The sequence below is a fragment of the Zophobas morio genome, unplaced genomic scaffold, assembly GCF_036711695.1.
Source record: "Zophobas morio isolate AGI-343-1 ecotype UQ-CSIRO unplaced genomic scaffold, CSIRO_AGI_Zmor_V1 ptg000011l, whole genome shotgun sequence".
NCBI classification, from domain to species: Eukaryota; Metazoa; Arthropoda; class Insecta; order Coleoptera; family Tenebrionidae; genus Zophobas; species Zophobas morio.
The window spans coordinates 5,807,721-5,828,387 of NW_026972116.1; positions in this window are offsets into that span (position 1 = coordinate 5,807,721).

Genomic DNA, 20,667 nt, shown 5'->3' on the forward strand with positions numbered 1-20,667 from the left:
TGATGACACATCGAATTGTTTTTGATTATCCTGAACAGTTTACTATTTCAGTCAGGTCAAAACAGGAATATTTCACCTTTTTATGTAAGTAACGTGGAAGATTATCACTAGTCAGGTGAAAAGGGGAAGAGGGAAATAGAATTTGTAAAATCACGGCAAACGTATGTATCTGAGATTCTATGATGTTGAACTTGCATGGATTTACTTTCAAATTCGTATTATTTGGCTTTCATGTAATAGTAGAAGTCTAACCTGACTGCTGGAAATGTCCTGGTCAATGGTGAGTACAAAGTAACGTAATACAGCGTGTTATTGAAGGGTACGTACAAAACAAAATTGGCAATTGGTCGCGAAGTATGGGTGCTAAAAGTTAAAAAAAATTCAGGTAAAAGTGTTCTCCTTTTAGAGATAAAAATTATTAAAATTTATGTCCAAATTCGTTGTACGCTTCTGATAAAAAGATTATCTTTCGTTTCTATAGCAACATTTAGTCTTGACAAAAGTTTTATTGTTAGAGGTGCTAGGATTTACTAAAATACATTAATTTTACGTGTTTATCCTTCAGTAACGTCTAAAAAGATTGGATAAGGGTTAATTTTCCCCTTATTATTTTGATAACACAAAATAAGTTTTTCAGACTTCTTAGACTTCGCGAAGAACTGTCCATTTTGTTGTACGTACCTTTCAATAACACCCTGCATAATAATTAATAATAATAATCATTCCATCCCAATTTAGAGAAAAGTTTCTCCCGAATGTCGGTCCCTTTCGGACCAATAATATTCTTAAAAATATAATTTAAATTCTTAATCATATTCTTCATAAGCACTTACGCATGCAACAAATTTAAGCTTTTTTGTAAGTCTTTTTCAAAAGTTTTTTATTTATCATTAAATTTGTCTATAAAACAACCTTAATGAAAACAAGCTCCTGTTTTTTAGCTGAAAATCAGCACATTCCTTAGAAATTATTGAGACTTTTTATTCTATCATTTCACGACTGCATATATCGGACTAGCAACATATGATAGTGTAATCGCTGTAGAAATGTTTTTAACAAATAGTTTATTATTAACCAAGGTTGTAAAGACAGTATTCATTCTAGACCGAGTGCAAATTAGAACCTGAGACGGGCAGCGTCTAGAATTGGCTTCACAAACGTGGTTAATATACTATTTTTTCCATTAGTACCCCATCTGAGGTTTGCCAATTTTCAAAATGTTTTTTCTGAAGTGCATCAATAAAAACGTGTGCTCACGTCCTTTTAGTAAGCTCTGGAATTTTGTTATTTTTTAACAATCCAAAACTTTTGTTTTAATTTCCTCCATATTTCCCGTTTTTAATAATTTTTTGGTGTGAAAAATGTTGGAAAGTGAACCGTCATGTACCCCTCCTAAAATAAAACAGGCTACACTCATTCCGTCGTACTTACGCGATTGCGACAATTTTGGCTGAAAAAGGTATCGACCTTTTATCGTTAAAGCGACACGGGGGATGGAAATCCTCCAGCGTAACAGAAGAATACATCTCCGACAAAAAAAATCGCCGAAATGGTCCAAAGCTCATTCCCAGGGAATAATTTAAAAGCAAATTTTCCAAAATGATTGTTTTCAGGTTATGTCTTATTCTTTCTGACAGTTGTGGACAGTTGTCATATTAGATGGCCAACTTCACGTTTACATTATTGACCAAGGTTCACAATTTTCCAAATTACAGACCTCTAGACAAGTCGACAATTAGTCATTGTAATGCTACTAGTGGAAAAACAAATTTTAACTACCGATTATAATATTTGAAATAGACACCAAAAAAGGCAAAAACTAAAATGCTTATAAACTGATTTTTAACTTTGATTTCAAATTGATGTCAATTTGACTTTAAGAGATGTCACATGAAACGTCTCTTGTACCTTTTTCTTGTTTTCTTACTTGTTGGTGCCTCCTGGATAAATGATCTTTACATTAAAAACACTCGTACTCGAGTATCAATTCAAGCGCCTTGGAATGAATTTCGGAAAGTATTTAGTATTTAGTATTTATTTACGGAAATCTCCTTTTTACTTTACATTTAACATAAAATAAATGCAGAAACAAACATAAATACCTATTCTTGTAACATTACAAAAATATAAATGATACCCCTTGCTATATTTACATCAACAAACATACACCTAAAATTTACTAAACAAAATTATTATTATTATTATTAAGAATATTCGAAAAATTTTTCCTGAACAGAGTTTTGGAACTATAGTCTTTGCCATTTCTGTTGAAACACCACTTGTTAATCGTAAATTTGGCAACGTTGATATTCAGATAATTTTCTAACTAAAAGCCGTTGTCAATCAACCGGAAGCTGTTACCAATTGCTAAATTTTAAGCAAAATCAGCAGGTGGTGTTTCAGTAGAAATGGCAAAGACAGTAGAAAACAGATCAAATGAACCAACATATCATATTTTTTCACACAAAAAATAATGTATAAGAATTTCCGAACATTGTCGACTATGTCCATTTTTTGCTACTCATTTCACTGGTATTTTACAAGTTGTCTCTACAAAAAAAAGAGGGAAGTGCTGGATCGGAAGTTAAGAAAACTCTAGAAAATATTGCAGATGTCAAACAGGTAATGGAACAAACTCCTACAACATCCATACGACATTTAGCGCATCAAATGGAATTATCTTATATAGAACCTGTCGAACTATATTGCGAAAAATTGGCAGTGTTTCCTTATAGGGTGTGTAAGAATTACATATGAGAATATAGAGCACCAAAAATCCACATAGTTATGTTGAAACTCTCCCTTTTCTCCAAAAAATTGGTGTTTGGCCTTCAATCGCTTAGTAGCGCCCATATTTTTTAATGATAATAATCATGCCAATAATAATCACGTGATTAACTGGCTTATTCAATGCAATCCTATTCATGGTAACCTAACTGTTGTCAAAAATCGACAAGATCTTTTGGCAAATTTGATACCAGAACGAAATGGAAATAGGCTATTTTTAACAATACGGAACTATAGGGCATTCGGCTAGGACCATAACAGCAGTGTTACGGAAATTTTTTAACAGTCGTATCATTAGTTGAAATACAGAGAAGAATTACAGAGAATCTGACCTCCGAGATTTTGTGAACTTACTAATGATGACTCTTTGTGTGACCTTATGAAAAGAACACTATTTATGTAACACCACTTTCAACAATTTGGAGGACTTAAGGCTGCGATTAATGTAAGAAGTTAACAACATTGTCTAACACAGAAATGTTGAAACATGTGATCGATGGAGTTAAATAAAGACATCATTTATGTTTACAACAAAATGGAAACATTTTCAGGATTTATTATTGTAATTTAATTTTACCGACATGTTAATTCTTTTTCAACGATGTCTAGATTACAAATTGTCTATATGATAGTAAGTATCATGTACCCGTTTAAATTAGGCATAAAATAGCTCTGTTAAAAACAGTATTACGACTTTATAAAAACATTTTATGTTTTTTTCCCACTAAGCTAAGTAAAATATTTTAATCGATTCATTTAGTGACTTGTAAAACACAAAAATGCAGTACCTATCTTTTTTCAGGTAGTTGGCGTATTGCCATTTTGCTATAAAGCAGACTCAAATAAAATGGCAACATGCTCTTAAAATTTTATTAAGTAAATCTCATTTAAAACTTACAGAGTGACATGATCCTCGGGCTTTGATTCACTGACTCAAATTATTAACATTAAGCGTTTCAAGCTATGGCAAAAAATAAAATTTCTACGTATCTGAAATTTTGGTAAAACCGTAACACCGATTTAATGATTACAGGATATCAGCTAAATTGATTTACCCATTTCCAAAACAAAGTTGATCATTATTATCTTAACAAATGATTCAGTAGGTTGTTAATCCGTTCGTTCACAAATGTTATTTGCTCCCTGTATACTGTTTTAAGTTTACACAATTGCTTATAACTAAAGATTAGTTCAGTTTAATAGCCGTTACTACAGAAACGACGGCTCAATATCCTACCTAAATACCTTCTACTTAGAAAATATTAGAACGTTTGGAAATAGTCACTTTGTTTCATAATTTTTTCGTAATGCAAAAAATAAATAAAAACCAGGCCAAAGTAGTATCACTGTATAAAAAAGACTATTTTTAAAAATATCAACTAGCTATTCGCCCTCAAAACGCAAACCATAAATCTCCATTTGAGTCAATTCGAGAAAAGTGTGCTCTTATTCTTACAAGACATCTAGCATCAGGTGCTTTTAACTTGCAATGTTGCAACAGTTGCTTAAAAAAGTAGTTCAAATGACGCTAGAGCTGCACTTTAGGGAATTTTTATCTATAACAGACAGTCCATTTTTGTACAACTTTTAAAATTAAAGTGTAAAAGTTAAAGCAAAGAGAACGAAAACTTGTTTCGTTATCGGAACAAACTGATGGTGAAACTTACAATCCAAACTTCACCAGCCCACGTTTTGATGAAAAGTTTGTTATAGAAGTATTGATCAAATAATTATTTTATCTGAAGTAACTCCATTTATTTTAAAATCATCCTGCATTCTGTAACAATGCAAGAATAAAACAAAACGAATCGGCACAACGAAACCTGATATAAATCTAGTGAACCTATAAAATATACCCAGAGGTCCAGAAAATGTATTTTATCTTAGCTGTTAAGTAAGTGCCCCAAGAGTGCCACATTTTCCTGATTCGTTCAAACGGAATTTTTTCTCAACACGTAGATTTATAAGTGTTTACACAAGCAAAATACTGTGAAAAAAATATCAGGTAAAACAGGAGTTATTGAATCTCGCACGTTAATTTTCCATCACTCTGATAAATTGATGAACAAAATCCACGGGCTTAAAACGGCTATTTACGCGAATCCATCGCTTTAGAGTGGTTTATTGGAGTGCGTTGGTTTCTTTGTGATTATCAAATTCCTCAGTAAAATAAAAATTTTCTGATGTATTATTTTTTTCGCCGAAGTTCACGTTTCGACTGTAGGTGCCGGCGACCTTTCAATTTGATTTTCTCTCCCACGCCTCATGCTTTGAGCTTACGGCCCACATGCGGATATGAAGAACTGAATACAAAAACGAAATACCTAACAATTTACATCTGAAGACAGCTTCGCTTTGTTAAGACGTTATTAAACGAACATGCGTGAAATGTCCCGAGAGTATTCTGAGATACTTAGCTAGAAATATACTACCCGAGGTTATAACACACACTTTCTTGAATTCATCCTTAGTCCCTGCGCTCATCCAAATTTATTTTGTTCTTTTCTACTTGTACGATGCCAAAGTTCTCTCTCAGAGGTTATTGGAAAATTCATTCGAGACTCCGGGGAAATGTGAGGTGATGACAGAGAAATTAGTGAGGTGTGCCTTGACCGGCGCATTCACCAAAATTCTATTTTGATTTAAATATTTACGCTGATATGTGATCATTTGCTGGCGTCAGGAAGATTTTAATTATGAACAATTGATCGAAGGTTATTTCGACAGAACTTCCCTCCAAGCACAGTGCACGAAATGCCGCTATGAAAAAAATATAAAATTTGATTTTGCGATATTTATTTTGCGATAATCTCTAAAAAGTAAAAACCAGTGGCGCGAATAATACCCTGGCACACCTACGCCATGGGGGCGGAAATTCTATAAGGGCGCTGTCCGCACTTGTGCGGACAATGTGAAATATATAAAGCAGATAACCAACGGAAAAAAATGTATTTTCAGTACATGCTTAATTTCGACATGTTTATACTTCGAAAGAATTGAACTATTAGCACATTCAGATAACAACCATCAAGGGCGGCACTTGTGTTAGAAGAAAATGAAATTTGATTAACTTTGTCTCCCCAACACTGAAGAGACAAAAGAGGTTTCCTATTTCTGTCTGTCTGTCTGTCTGTATATCGTCTGTGTAAATTATTATTACGCTGACAATCTCCGAAACTATCAGAGGGATTGTTGTCAAATTTTATGTGTGTATTATGAATATCATGATGGTAAAACGCTAACCAAACTTTGTCTAATTATCCCCACCAATAATGTAATGACGTCACCTCAAAATTGTACATCGTAAATGGGTTGTATAAAATAACATAGTCCTACATGTATAGTTTATGAATCCATGTTGGAGTTTCTACCTGAAACTTCCAGATTTTTGGAAGAAAATCAAAAGTTTATAACATTTTTAAATTTAATTTTGAATCTGTAAAACCGAATGCTTTGAAATCTTGCAGATGCTTTAATGTTATTATAAACGTAGTAAATTTCAAAATTCACTTCAAAATTTTGCCGAAATAATCCTACCTAAAAAATCTGTACTTGTGACAAAAAAAAATATTATTATTTCATTCACTAAATCAGAAACTGTAAAACCGAATGCTTTAAAATATTGCAAACGTTTTAAAGTTATCGTAAGCATAGTAAATTTATAATCAAAATGTAACTGTTTATTCCCTCCAAAAAATTGATGACGTCATCTCAAAATTTTGCCGAATAAGTCCTATCGAAAATGTACAAAATATGATGAGTCTCATTTCATATTTTTTAGAATTGCTTATACAGGGTGACTGAAAAAATTAATGAATGGGTTAATTTATTTTATTGAATAAACAAGAAATGCCTCATTCCATTTTCTCCTCTCTTTTGAAAATGCAGTATTGTTACTATTAGTATTCCACGATATCTATCCAACTTGATATCAAAATCATTAAAATTTTGTAAAGGATGAAACTCATTTTACACTTGCGCGTAGCAGGCTTCTTTACATGTATGTAGTTTAACATAACATACATATTTTTAGATTAACTTATAGGCGTTCTTATAAAAAATAAAATCGCAAACCCAATTTTCTAGTTTTTCGAAAAAGCTGGATATGTTTTATTGAATTTTAGGAGCGAGGGAAGCTCTGTCGAAATAACCGTCGACCAATCTTTTCCTAGATATATTACAGTATAGACAATATGTAAATTAAATTTTGTAATCAACTCCTATTGATAATAAGATAAATTGGTCGAAAGTTGTTTCGACAGAACTTCCCTCACTCCTGAAATACAATGATAATTTTTGAGTTACCCTGTATACGCAAAAAAAATATGAATGGAATGATACGTCACAAGTACAGACTCATCACATTTTGTACGTTTTAGAGAGGATTTATTCAGCAAAATTTAAGGGGGATGAGCAAATACATTTTGAAGAAAAATTTTCTATTTTTATGATTATTTGAAAACATCTCCAAGATTTGAAAGCGTTCGTTTATGTAGTTCCTGATTGAATGAATAAAATAAATACACGCATTCATGAATTTTTGAACTTTGAACGAAATGATTAATGAGAAGTATAGACTCATCATATTTTCTACATTTTAAATGGGATATTTTCGGCAGAATTTTGAGCTGACGTCATCTAGTTTTTGGAGGGGATAAGCAAAAATATTTTGGTGAAAAATTTATCATGCGTATCATAACCTTAAAATATCTGCAGGATTTCAACGCATTCGGTTTAGCAGATTCAAACTGAAATCATAAAATGTTGTTTTTTATGATTTTGATGTTATTTTCCAAAAATTTTAACGTTTCGGGTAAAAACTCAATACGGAATCATAACATACATGTGTAGCACTATGTTATTTTATACAATTCGAAACCCATTTACTGTGTACAATTTTGAAGTGACGTCATCACATTATTAATGGGGATGATTAGACAAATTTTGGTTAGCGTTTGACCTTCTACATGATATTCCATCTGTCTAATAAAAATCCGGGACGGCAGACGGATGGACAGACAGACATACAGACGGACAGACAGAAGGAAACAGGAGACCTATTTCTTCGTACTGTAGAGGTCTTGAAAGGTCGAGAAAACGTAAAAGTAGAGAGTCGGTCAACGGACTAGATTACAATACTTCCTTTGCTTACGCTCGGGAAGTAAAAAAGGGGTCCCAAATAGATAGGACTGCGGGGGTTACTTTATAGAGGTTACTACAAAACAAACAACGCAAAATCTCATTTTATAATTTTTCAAAAAAGCCGAATTTGTAGGATTATACTTTAGGCGCGAAGGAAGTTCTGTCGAAATAAATTTCAAGTAAACTAAGTAAGTAGGTATTGCAATCGGAGGCATCGGGAGACCCGCTGCTTTTATGTTTTCTCGAAGTTTCATGATCTCTAGAATACGAAACCATAGGTCTCTCGTTTCCGTCTGTCTGTCTGCCGTCTGTACGCGTCGGTCCGGCAGTTATTAGTTAAATAATTACCGGATCAAGTGTTGTCAAATTTTGTATATATATTACTATGTTAGGAATATCATGTAGATGATAAAACGCTAACCAAAATTGGTCCGATTATTCCCGCCACCAATGCGATTACATCATCTCCAAAATTTGCTATGATAAATGTGACTTAAATTTTATAAAATGACATAGTCCTCCAATTGTAGCCATCCAGATGTTTGTAAAAGAAATAAAAAATAAAATTGTATAACAACAGTTTATATTTTAATTTTGAAATTGCTTTGAACCATTGCAAACGTTTTAAAGTTGTCGGAAACATGAAAAATCACTAATCAACATTTATCCGTTTGTAACCACGCTAAAAACTGATCTCAAAATTTTGCCAAATAAGTCTTTTTTAAATGTGGAAAATTTAACGAGTCTATACTTGCGTAATTTATGATTCTATTCATATTTTTTAGAATTGCTTCTTCAGGGTGACTAAAAAAAATAATGAGTCAATTTATTTTATTCGTCAAATCAGAAAGTGCAAAACCGAATGATTTGAATCTTGCAGACGTTTCAAAGTTCAAGTAAATATGGTGAGTTTGTAATCAAAATATATCTGCTTATTCCCTCCGAAAAGTTATATATAACGTCATCTCAAAATTTTGCCGAATAAATCCTATCTAAAATGTGGATAATACGATGAATCTGTACTTATGATTTATCATTACATTAACAGTTCTTAGAAGTGCTTATGCAGATGATAAAAAATATATTAATGAATGAGTCAAATTATTTTAGTGATTAAATCAGGAACAGCTCACTTCGTTTTCTCGAAAGTTTGAGAATACAATAGAGTTATTATTATTAGTGTTACACTGCATCTATCTCAATCGCTATACGTGTCCTTACAGAAATTAAAAAAAAAACATACGCATAGCCCGCTGCCTTACATTTATTTTAATATTACATACGTATCTTGATTTGAACTTACAGAGGCTCTCATAAAAAAATAAAATTCACAGTGTCAAATTTTGTAATTTTTCGAAAAAGCTGGATATGTTGTATTTATTATACTTCAAGGCCGAGGGAAATACTGTTGAAATAACCTTCGATAAATTTGTTCTTTAATTACAAAATATTAAAAAGAAATTAGATAAATTATTAAACAAGTAGCCACAATGGTAAGTTGTGATCGTCGGCCGTTTCTGCTTCCTGTTCTGAATATATGTATGATTTCTTAGAATAATGCGTTTGTACCAATACAATATCGATCGCAAAAAAAAACTGTTAACAGTATCCACTGTTTTTGAGCCCGTACGAAAATATTCGATAGCTCATTGCTTACAGTGGGCCGTTCGATTCTCTCTGGTCTTTTTTGTTTCTTATACTGGTACTGCTATTATCTATAAATGTTTTATATATAGAGGTCATCAGTGTTATCACAAATAAAATTTCGCAAAATCAAATTTTACAATTTTTCAAGGAAGTGGGATTTGTTGGATTGTACTTCAAAGGAGGGGAAAACTCTGTTAAAGTAACCATCGACCAATTTTTTTCTTTCTTAAAAATTTAGTGAGCAAATTTCACTATTTTTATAGAATTCACGTCTAGGATTATTTAATTTTTGGTGGGCATTCAGGTTTGTTCCAATAACCATATATTTTTTTGTAATTTCTATTCTACAGAATTTCACAACTGTTGCTTACTTGCTAATACAAAATCATGAAGAGGTGAAGCTTTCCCTTCTACCGATCAGGCCTGCACAGGGCGACCATTTGAGTGATGATCTCTAACATATTGTTTTTTTACTGCACTGTAAAGCAGTTCTGTCTTCAAATCTCAAACTGTCAGTTTGCCTGAAAATTATCTCCACCCTGTTTGCTTGTTTCCGGGGGTATTAGCATGCGGTAAAAACTAAATTTAATGGTGTTTGTCAAAATTTACAACGATGATGAAACATGCGTTTTCTAAGAAAGATGTATAGTTATTACTTGTAACATCTTTTTAATTCTCAACAATCCAGGAATCATGTTCCTCTACGCTCTACTTATGACAACCGAAAGTGTTTTTTAAAGTAACGGTACTCTTTTGACACTTTCTACTCACTGGTCAAATCAGCTCTACACATCAGGTAACGTTAAGGGTACCATTGTGTCAAGCATTGCAGTGGTCTTTATTTTTTTAAAGTAATATCCAACAATAACCTCTGTGTAATAACATAAATATACCTCTGGTGTTAATATATATAACACAGCATTTATTGTTTGTTATAAAATTTTACTAGACAACCCGGTAGTACAATAATTTTTCATAAATTTATTGTTTTATACAGAAATTGTATTTTCAAGTGCAAGTTATTGATTATATATACAATCAATACATACTCAAAAAATACTAATAAATGTTTGATACTTAAATTAGTTAATAGTTATGTACGTGTAGTCTGTACTTGAACAAAAAGACAAATTATCAGGTATGCCAGAAATGATTGAATGAGATAAAAGTTACGTTTATAAAAGCCGGACAAAGCACACAAAATTATGTAGACATTAGTGGATACAACATGTTAATGTTTATTTTGATAAATCACCGTTTAAGTAAAACAAAACTCTACTTATAAAAGCTTAGAAATTAAAATTTTGAAATACTACTTAGACACAAAAATATTGCTGCATGTGCATTCGATGCTACGACTTTATTATAATAAGCTGTTTGAATTTAATATACGCTGATATAATCACACAATAAATACTGCGCCGTCAACAATGAAATAAACTATGATTTTGTTAAAGTTGGACAAAGCTTTCGATTGCATTTAGAAAATGATTTAGCTAAATAGGAGTATAAATTAATTGGAGTTGCATTAATAACTACAAACATTTCGCATTTGCAAATAATAAACTGATACCAGCCAAGCCTCGGCCTGTTGCATGACGAGTTGGAGACCATCTTTCGATAAATCACTTGAAAATAATTAATCTGAATGGCTAATAGACTGCGTGTAAGCCACTTTTATTAGAACCGCCGTGATCTACGACCACTTACCTAGATATATAGACTGGTTTAATTCCACCTTTCTACATTTTTAATTAAATTTTGGTTTATTCACAATTATTTTAAAAATGCTGAATTGCCTTGAGTAAGTAATTTATGTTTGTAATAATTATTCCCAATTTTCTCATACATAAATTAAATTATTGACATATTGCGGAATACAACGCACATTGAAAATTGCAAGAACAATAGATATCACTCAATTATTATTAAAAATTTTAAATCATATTTCAAAAACGTGAGGAGATGTAATGTGTACTTATATAACACAAATAAAGTGAAGCGACATTACTCAAATAATTTTAAGAGCAAGAAAAGATTTACCAACAATGATGTTGCAACCGACGTCTTAACTTTGTTTAGCGGGCAACATGTTTTTTTTTGTCTGTTTGTTTGCGGAGATATTAGCATGCGGTAAAAACTAAATTTAACGGTGTATTGCGTAATTTACAACCGTAATGATTTTCCACTTTGTGTGGTTATTTTTAATATTTATTTGAGCATCCATTTTTTAACTATTACTTTTTCCAAACCAAAAAACGCAAAATGAAGGATTTTGTTAACTTGGCTATTTAAAAAAGAAAAACTGCAAGATAAAATGAAACACTTTATTGTCCTTAGTAAATCAGTTATCTATAATTGTTTTGTTGTTAAAAATTTCGTCCACTACTAAATAATTGTTGATAATAATAATTGACTATCTTGGTTTGTCAATGTTTCGCTGCTCATATAAAACTTCATACCAATAAAATACTAGCGCATAAAACAGCGTATGATCATTAAAAAAAATGTTTTCAAACTGATGTTGGGCGACCAAGCCATTTTGGCAACTTGGAAATACTTTTTAACAGATTTTTTTCTTAGGAACTTATATAAGTGTATTCTTTGCTTTCACCTTACTTGATATAAATTCATATAACTGCAAATGATTTAGTAACAAAATACAACAAAAAAAACCCAATACTTTGAAACGAAATTTAAATTTGAATATACTTAATAAAATGGACAAAAAAATCATGACTTTTTCTTTGTTGAAAATTAAATTCGAATAAATTAAAATATACATTTAAAGAAAATTCGAATCTTATAAAAAAATGTATGTACTCAAATACAAGAGTATAAAGTTTACATCCAAGTAATTAGGTAGATATTATAATTATGTTTTAAGTGGCTGAAATAACAATAAAACAAAAACGAATAATAATTAGTCAGCTAATTAATAATTTATTCAACACGTTTTGCAACAACAATACTGAATACCTGGCAAAGTGCTTGAATGAATCAATGTAACAAATTCTGTATAATTTACTCTACTTTATGAAATCTCAGTGTTCAAACTCAGCGTCACAGGCACCTGCTCGACTGCACAAAATTTAGACATTTTTTTAATCTTCGTTATCGTGATGTAATTCCCTCTCATTATTCAGCAGTATTCTCCAAAATTTGCCTTGACTTATAGCCAGTGCAATAAATCTCCACTCATGCTAATCACTATAATCAGAAGCACCGCTAATTAAATGATGCATTTTATTTTCAGACGGTATGCTTAGGTAGGTATTGATGTTATGATAATGTAACTTCCGATTCTTCAATTTGACACTGACATGGTAATACCTGAGAACGTCATGAGCCTTGACTGCAAATATTAGGTAATTTACCAGTACTATCAATGCTACCAAAAACACTTACAGCTAGGACTAGATGATCATTTATATTTCTAACTGTACACACACAACTTTATTTAATGTTTCATGCACCATTTGATTTATGTAATGGTAAAAATAAGCAACTATTGTTATATCGACACATTTGTTCCAGGTTGAAGTATCATTGGAAATAAGATTACCTTGTGAACAAGCTACTAAACCTTGACGGATTAAATTCATTTTGTGCAGTCTTGACATTTAAACAGTTCGATATTTCGCGAAGAATTCAGTTTCCATTATTTTCAACAACACCCTTCGAGTTCCGATAGGATCAGACATAAATAACTGATGGTGGTTTTAGGTATTATTAGATTTTATTAAAAATTTGAAGTTGGGTCGTTATCGCTCAACATCCTGATAGAAATAAATTTGGAACGCCATTTTAAGAAGCAATTTCGCAATGATAAAATCGCCCTAAGCTATAAATAATGGAATCCGCCAAAATACATTTTGTATTATGATGGCGAATTTAAGTACGCATTTACTCGTAGTTAGAAGCAGTACATTAATTAAATAAATTGATCTCTGTAAATGACAGATGAATAACAAATTAATTCAATAACAGTGTTAAACCTAAATTTTTGTTAGCATTCAAGGAATGGGTAATCAGTACTTTTAGATCTAGGTAAGTAATTAGAAATAAAACATCGATTTATTAATTCAACCTGTTTGCTAACGAAAGGATGGTGATTCAGTTCTTAGAAAACCAGTAAAATGGCAGTGACCAGTATTTATTTTATGCATGTACGCAATTTAAAAACATTTGACATTTACTTATAATTGTAATATGAAGTGATTTTTTTAAGAATCTATTATCTTGTGTCAATATAGTGACGGTAAACAAATTCATAACCTTCACCAGTCCAAGAAATTAGTAACATCTTATGACAAATACGAGCTGCTAGCAAAATTAATAATCATACTTTATCTTTGTGCGCTAGATCTCAATAAAAATAGCATTTAAATAATAAAAAAAAATATGAGGTGAAAAATAACTAAATATACATATAAAAAAAATAAATAAAAAACTATATATTTAACTAAACTAGAAAGACAGGCAAAATAATCTATTTAAAATTTACACATTCTTTTTAACAAATGTTAGCTGAGGTCTATTGTGATGTCATAAGCAATCAAAGTTGTTGATGTTAAGGTTATATTATAGAAATGTACTTATTACAGTTGTTAGATTGTATAAAAAATGCCGTAAGGCGTAATTAAATTATTTTATTTGCTGCTGTCTTTACCATATACTCGTAGGTATACATATTTTGCACAAATCAACCTGCCACAGACTGTCCGGAAATTTTAATTCCCCAAATGTTAAATTAAATATTCAAAACGTCACATAATAAAAAACACATTTCCAAATCAAATTTAAAAATCCTCAAACGCAACGGTCATTAATCAATTTATTCGAGTTTCTTGCGAAACGTGCCTCGTCGAAATAAAATCGAAAAAGTATCTCCGTGAAAATTCATCAGTGTCCGTTTCTCGCGCAAATCCACTCGATCGGCACTCGCTCTGTCTCCTCCTGAAAATCCGGAATCACTTTGTTTCCGGGGGCACAGGTGCAAGCACGTCGAATCCTGCGATGCGCAAATCAAGCAAAGAAAGCTCGATTGGTGATCAGGTGAACCACGAATCGGCCAGGCCTTGTTGACCTCGACCGTACAGGTCACCATTAAAGTGTGACCATCGACTTCAAACAAATCAATACGTTAACCGGTAGATCATTAGATGACTCCCCTGGACGTGACGAGGATGTCCAACAATAAACTGAATTTCGTTTACAATGTCACACTTAGAAAAGCGAATGTCCACACGATATGCTTCCACAATCGCCGTTGACACAGACATCTCTTTTCTTTTTCTTGTGGAACAATAGCGCATTCAGTTGCTCTAACAAAACCCTGAGATTATATTGGTAGATCAATTAAATTTGAGTTCTTTAACGAGAATGCCATAATCAGACTAGGCTCTAACTTAATTTATACTGGTAGGATAATCATAATGGAAAATCCTAGGCCTACAGGTGTTACAAACAGGAGCAAGTTCTCACTGCGACTACGCAGCACATATTTTTGTAACTACGAAAACAGTATTTTGAAGTAATGCTGGCTCGAAAGTTTTTCCTAACAGATTCAGAGTTACAAGTCATTAATATTAATAATAAATTTCTTTGATCGTAAAAACTGAGTCATTTTGGTTAATATTAACGCACTGTGAATGTATTTTTCTTTTCAAATTTATGTATAGTTTATGGTAGTTAGCTTCCATGACAAAAATATGTATTGGAAGAGAAACCCGTAACCACTGATTTATGGAGGACAAATATTTGTCCAATTTTTGCACTAAAGCTGACTTATGAGGTTCTTCAAATATCTTATTCAATTAACATATTCATAATTTGAGTTAAACAGTTTAATTTATTATAAGGAATATTTAAATGTAAATTATAATTTATATTGCGCCTTCAGTTAAAGATATGCAGAAGTGTATAAGATTGTGATACCCTGAAAAGGTTCGCTTCAACTTAGAATCTTTTATTACAAAATGTATTATCAAAGAATTCAATCCAACCAGAATTAATAAAATAATATTGGAGGTACAATACGACTAATTACATTGCAATATGGCATTGAAAGGAAACGAAAGTGCAAAACACTTTTGCTAATGAAAAACAAGGTTTGAAATTGAATAGATTTCGCCAGTTACATAGAGGTAAAGAACTCTTCGAGCTTGTCTAACGAAGAAAAATTTAATAATTTCAAATGTTAGTTTTTATAGATTTGCTACGGTTTTTTTTTTCTTTTATACATAACTCAGTGTAGATTTTTTAGCAGATTTTCATCTCTTTCGGTTTATCAAAAAACCGATTATGTGATTTTTTTCAGAGTAGATAGGACAGTATTTAGGAAAGATGATGAAACGATAGTGTCCATTTCAAATAATAATAACAAATAATAAATAAACAATTCGTAATCAAAAACAAACTGAAAGCAACAGGTGTTTTGCAACTGTCACAGAATTTGTATTAATTTTTAATTAATTAAAGAAATGTCCCTTTAATTTTTTTTTGGGGGGGAAAATTAGCCATTACCTTTGTCTTTAAAAGGAAATGACTATAAAATCACACAGAAAGAGAGGAACAGATGAATTCTGATTGACGATTTGCCATGTCCACGATAACTTTAAAACTTAAAGAGTGTGGACAATTTCAAGCCATAGGTTTTTTAAATTTTAAGTTAAATTATAAAATTTTGTTGTACATTTTTGTGTATTTTTTTAAACCCTATATTCGTAAAGTCAAAAATAAACTAATGAATCGTGGGTATCTACAGAACATTTAAAATAAAACTTACGTAGCAAAATTGGAAGATCAAATAAATTTTGGTTAAATTTTACCATTTACTTTTACCTTTTCATATTCCAGAAGCTACGAAACGTCAAGAAAACATGAAATCAACCATATGCCAAATGAATCCTGTTACAATACTTCCCGATCTTGAGTTCTGGGAGTAAAAATGCAGGTTGTTCGGTAATGTTAGCGCTATAGTCTAATGTCTAATTAAAAAAGATAAATTGTCCCAGAATCTTTAATTGTTTCAACATTTTGTTTTATTTTAAAGAATATATGTATACAGGGTGTCCCAGAATTCGCGCCATTCCCGTGAATGACATGTTCCCTGTCCCGAACTGTGCCGTAATTCGCAAAAAGAATTGTCCAGGCTTTAACCGTGTGAGAACTGGAAGGCGATTAAGTTGACCAATAGAGAGGCTGCTTTTATATCCGAACGTTTCTATATTCAAAGTTACCTATGCCAAGAACAAAAAATCCAGTAATACTAAAGTTGAATGAATTTTTTCCGAATCCCCCTCCGTCAACAAAAGGAAACAGAAGTGTGGTTATAAATTTAATCATTTTGACAACTGTTTGTCATAAACTGTCACGAAGTTCATCACTGACCTGAACAGACGCTTCTGCGCCAAAGATGACTGATTAATGTACACAGAGACGTCAAGGTTTACTTTAAGGCAAGTAGCCTGGGACAGAAGTTATTTCTGCTGCCATTCTAGTTAAATTGTGTTTAACTGGGCTGTACATGCCATAAAAGAAGCTGTTTCATTTCATCGTAGGCAAATAATACATTTATTACTATTCTACATTGTGTAGATATCGAAGAGCAGGTATTAGAAGTAATTTTCTTAGAGCCCCGTGAATAATGTGTTCTTTTTAACGAAAAGTAGTGCATTTTCAGAATTCACTATGCATCATATCCCTGATATTAAGTTTATCGTTATTTCTAAAAAAGAGTACCACATGTCCATTCAAAGAACGTTATTAAGTGTACTAAAACATAAATATCGCTTTTGATTAATCGGTGCTTATGATTTTCAATAAACAGTATCAATTTTTACCGAACAGCTTTGTTGCTGATACCTAATCCAAGCAACGAAAAAGGAGACGAGACTCCACTTCTCTGGTGTATTGAAATCATAGGCATCTGCTGTGGTGTCAATCATGTGGGGGAGATACTGAAAACGGAGACTTATTCAAGAATAATATTGATGGAAGCGGATCCTAGGAGAAGTGTCCGCTGCGTAGAGCAAATGAGTGGATGCTCAAGATCGACTACTCATCGTATCCTTCAGAGAAGACTGCATCCTTACCATTACACGAGAGTGCAGCATCTGGGACCAACCGACTACCCGATTCCAGCCCATAGATTAATAGTATTGCTCTTGATATGCTCTCACGTTAGCAAAATGTGGATAATAATAATAATCCGTGTAGCCCCAGGAAGGCCTTTCCGAATAGGCTAAAAAGATCCATCTTCTTTTGCTGGATGCAACAAACGACGAAACACATGCTGGTCAAGGAGCCTATGGTTGGGGAAAAGACCTGTATATTCGCGCACAGCAGTGGCTGCAGAGCGTTTACATTCTCCATAAATTAACATCATTTCCAAATATTCTTGATAGGTACTAGTATGACTAAGACATCAATAACTTAGTGGTATTGGTACTGATTTGTTTATAGTTTGTATTGTTCTTAAAAAAAAATGCAACTAAACGATTTTTGTCACATTTTTTATTCGTATCTTTTCAATCTCTAGAAAGTACTCACAACTTTAAAGAAACTATTTTAAATCATCATGTGCAACATCAATATGATTCTTGAATAAGTCTCCGTTTTCTGTATCTCCCCCACATGATTGACACCACAGCAGATACCTATGATTTCAATACACCAGAGAAGTGGAGTCTCGTCTCTTTTTTCGTTGCTTAGATTAGGTATCAGCAACAAAGCTGTTCGGTAAAAATTGATACTGTTTATTGAAAATCATAAGCACCGATTAACCAAAAGCGATATTTATGTTTTAGTACACTTAATAACGTTCTTTGAATGGACATGTGGTACTCTTTTTTAGAAATAACGATAAACTTAATATCAGGGATATGATGCATAGTGAATTCTGAAAATGCACTACTTTTCGTTAAAAAGAACAACACATTATTCACGGGGCTCTAAGAAAATGACTTCTAATACCTGCTCTTCGATATCTACACTATGTAGAATAGTAATAAATGTATTATTTGCCTACGATGAAATGAAACAGCTTCTTTTATGGCATGTACAGCCTAGTTAAACACAATTTAATTAGAATGGCAGCAGAAATAACTTCTGTCCCATGCTACTTGCCTTAAAATAAACCTTGACGTCTCTGTGTACATTAATCAGTCATCTTTGGCGCAGAAGCGTCTGTTCAGGTCAGTGATGAACTTCGTGACAGTTTACGACAAACAATTGTCAAAATGATTAAATTTATAACCACACTTCTGTTTCCTTTTGTTGACGGAGGGGGATTCGGAAAAAATTCATTCAACTTTAGTATTACCGGATTTTTTGTCCTTGGCATAGGTAACTTTGAACACAGAAACGTTCGAATTTAAAAGCAGCCTCTCTATTGGTCAACTTAATCGCCTTCCAGTTCTCACACGGTTAAAGCCTGGACAATTGTTTTTGCGAATTACGGCACAGTTCGGGACAGGGAACATGTCATTCACGGGAATGGCGCGAATTCTGGGACACCCTGTATAAAATCATGGAATTATTTTTGTTGAGTTCAATTTTTAGTTTTAAGGTTATAAAAAGCATAATAAATGTTTATTCAAAATATATTTGCTTATCCCCTCCAAAAAATTGATGATGTCAGCTCGAAAATTTGCCGGATAAATCATATCTAAACTGTACAAAATATGATGAGTCTGTATGCTTTGAAATCTTGAAGATGTTTTAAAGTTATCATAAGCATGGTAAGTTTTTGATCAAAATGTATTTGCTCATCCCCCATAAAAAATTTATGACGTCACCACAAAATTTTGCTGAATAAATCCTATCTAAAATGCACAAAATATGATGAGTCTCTTCTTATGATTTATCATTCCGTTCATATTTTTTCGATTTGCATATACAGGGTGACCCAAAAAAGTTATGAATGCGTAAATGTATTTTATTGATTTAATTAGGAACTACAGAACCGAATGTTTTGAAATCTTGCAGATGTTTTAAGGTTATAAAGAGCATAATAAATTTTTAGTCAAAATATATTTGGTTATCTTCTCCAAAAAACTGATGACGTCAGCTCAAAAGTTTGCCGAATAAATCCTATCTAGAATGTACAAAATATGATGAGTCTGTACTTGTAATTTATCATCCCAATCATATTTTTTGAATTTGTATATACCGGGTGACTCAAAAACAATAATGAATGCGTAAATTTATTTTATTGATTTACTCAGGAACTACAAAACCGAATGCTTTGAAATCTGCTGCGAAAAAAAAACATAACAGGCATGCAGTCGTCACGTTTCCGACAGCGAGGGAAGTACCGTCTAAACTCTTTAGACCAATTTTTTAAAGAACAGTAACGAAAATTTCGGAGATTCATTACTTCATTTTGAGAAAAATTTTAGTCATTAGTAAAAAAGATATTTTCAATAAAGCTTTCATTCTCCTCGTGGCTGTGCAAGAATCATCTACAGAACTTATAGAATTTTATTGTGCATTTATAATCCTCTGGTCGTAAAGCTGGAACCCGAATGTGTAATATGGATGTAAGTTTTTGTGATGTAAAAGGTTCCATAGAGTCCACGGTGAAGTACCAACATCACGACTAATTGCACGACATTCTTCATTTACCCTGTTTAATATCAGTTCATCTCTTTCAACAGCATTTGCACCTGAATCCCACTATTTGAATTCAAAACGTCTAAAATCACACTCTTCTCTGAACTTGGGGCGAAAACACTGCTATCCGGTATTGGTTTGTCAAGAAATACATATTTCCAATTTCCAAGACGCACCTCGACTATTTTGACCATCTCGGCCACATTAGTTGCCTATTAATTACTTTTGATTAATAAATGCTGACATGATTTGTTTTGATTGCTAATAGTATTGTTACCTTGAACGGGTGAATAAAATCGGCGTGGGTAATACTCAACAATTTATTTCTTAATAACTCGAATTTACACGACTGATTACACTGCGGTTATGTACAAAATAATTCCGACGCAACTTGGCTGGCTTCTCAACACTCGGTGGACTCGACTTGTTAACTGAAGAATAATTGTTCCCGAAGGTCGCCTTTATTTAAAC